The sequence below is a fragment of the Penaeus japonicus genome, unplaced genomic scaffold (genome assembly GCF_977035675.1).
Source record: "Penaeus japonicus unplaced genomic scaffold, GWHDUDI00000001_assembly GWHDUDI00000021, whole genome shotgun sequence".
In the NCBI taxonomy this organism is placed as follows: Eukaryota; Metazoa; Arthropoda; class Malacostraca; order Decapoda; family Penaeidae; genus Penaeus; species Penaeus japonicus.
Window position 1 is genome coordinate 29,164,450 of NW_028234423.1, and position 2,500 is coordinate 29,166,949.

The 2,500-nt window shown below is 42.7% G+C and overlaps 1 protein-coding gene across 1 annotated transcript in view; it reads left to right on the forward strand.

Annotated features, from left to right (window-relative positions):
* Positions 1–2,500, forward strand: part of LOC122246432 (Synaptotagmin 7) — a 631,122-nt gene that overhangs the window by 590,686 nt on the left and 37,936 nt on the right. The window lies entirely within an intron of this gene.

Sequence of the window (2,500 nt, forward strand, 5' to 3'; positions counted from 1 at the left end):
ATATTCATCTTTTATCCCTTTTTTGTATTTGTGGGTCTCTTTTCATCTCCAGTTTACGTCTTCCGTTTGCTTTCATCTGCTTTAACCATCTGCTTTAACCTCGTGGCTTCATATTATTGTTCATTTTTTTCATTTTGGTCGTCTGTTGTAATTAGATTATCGTCTTCAATGATGAAATTTAATTTTCGTTATCGCTGATGTTTTTATTATGTTTATTGGTATCATTAGTATCATCAGTGTTAATTATACCAGAAATATCATTATCACCATCACTATGATTTATATCACATTCACTGCAAGCATTATATCTACCAATACTCTCTTAAAAAATACTTATATAGACTTTACCGCTCATCGAGTTTTATATAAAGTTTTTCCCCTTTCGAAGGTACGACTTTTTAGACAATAGATATCGCTTAGTGGGCGCTTCTTATTGCCAGAAAACCCGTTCCGAACATGGCTAAATCCTCGCCTTAAATCCCAATTGTTGTAAAAGCGGTCCTGTACCTGTACAGGTTGTATGCTTGCGACCTACCACTTTCTGTTCTCCACTTTCGTACCTACACTTCTTGCATTCCCAATTTCATTCCATTCATTTTGTGTCCTCCATTTTCGAAATTCCCTTTCAGTATCTATGCTTTCGGACCTAAACATTCAGCACTCCATCTTTGGACTTCAACTTTCGCACCTCCAACTTTCGGACCTCCGCCTTCGAGGCCTCCACCCCTGGACCTCCACTTTCTGTCTGACTCCCTCTCCCTCAACACACACACACACACACTCTACCCCCCCCCCCCCCCACACACACACTTTCCACTCGTCCTTAAACCCCGTTGTTCTAAAAGCAGTCCAGCATCTGTACAGGTTATCACCCCCCCCCCCCGTCACGCGTCATGAGTCCGCAACTTCACCTTGCAATTGCACAACTTGTCCGTGAAGAACTTCGGGGCAGACGATTAAGATCCGCCATTTCGGGGCTAGTTCGGATAGAGCCCGAGGAGTTTCCGAGTGAGAGTCCGTGTTATGTCTGCGTAGGCGAGACTTGTGACGTGACTCCGAGATGCGAGGAACGACCTGACGGAGGAGAGGAGGTCCCGCGGGAGACTCAGAAAACGCCACAGGTCGATGCCAGGTGTTCGGTGAGGGGCGCCAGGTCTCCGAACTCATAATCTTCAGAAGGTTTCGGGATTTGTTTCCTCGGTTGAAAAGGAATGTGCTTGGTTGGGGGGGAATGTGTCTTGCTGGGGAGGAACATGCTTAGTTGGGGAGGACTGTATCTTGTGGGGAGGAATATACTTAGTTGGGGAGGAATGTATCTAGCTAGGGAGGAAAATATCTTGCTGGGGAGGAATATACTTAGTTGGGGAGGAACGTATCTAGCTAGGGAGGAAAATATCTTGCTGGGGAGGAATATACTTAGTTGGGGAGGAATGTATCTAGCTAGGGAGGAAAATATCATGCTGGGGAGGAATATACTTAGTTGGGGAGGAACGTATCTAGCTAGGGAGGAAAATATCTTGCTGGGGAGGAATATACTTAGTTGGGGAGGAATGTATCTAGCGGAGGAACGTATCTAGCTAGGGAGGAAAATATCTTGCTGGGGAGGAATATACTTGGAAAATATCTTGCTGGGGAGGAATATACTTAGTTGGGGAGGAACGTATCTAGCTAGGGAGGAAAATATCTTGCTGGGGAGGAATATACTTAGTTGGGGAGGAATGTATCTAGCTAGGGAGGAAAATATCTTGCTGGGGAGGAATATACTTAGTTGGGGAGGAATGTATCTAGCTAGGGAGGAAAATATCTTGCTGGGGAGGAATAAACTTAGTTGGGGAGGAATGTATCTTGTGGGGAGAAATATACTTAATTAGCGAGGAAAATATACTTAGTTGAGGAGGAATACGCTTAAATGGAACATGTATATTTCCAAATAAAATATTCTTAGTTGGAGGAAAATATGGATATCTAGGAACGGATTAGTTAGGCAAGAACATGTTTTGTTTAGAAGAAAAAAAAAATCTTCGTAGGAAAGAAAAGGGAAGAGTATGGAAGGGAATGGCCTAATTGGGGAGAACGGAAGAGCTGGTGTGGGGACGAGACTCGGGGAAGCGTCCATTTATCTCACTCTTAAGTGTAGCTTTCTTGTCGTGGAGTTACGCTTCAGTGGACGATAAGTAAAATTCGGTCGGGGAAGTCCATGGGAAAGAGGAGAGAGGAAGGGGAAAGGCTTATCTGTTTATTAAGAAATGAGGGTTGTTGTTTTTTCTGTTATTATTGTTATCATTATTATTATGTTATTATTTTTTCTGTTGTTATTATTCTTGTTTCTGTTATTATTCATCGCCCATGCTGCTATAGTGGTGATAGTGGTGCGGATGTAATCTGTACAAAAAACGTCTAGATTTAAAGAATGGATCAGCTTTATGGCCGCTTCATTCCAATTTACCCTTATTAAGTTTATTTCTATTTGGGGACAAGAGGGAGAAATAGCATCCTATAT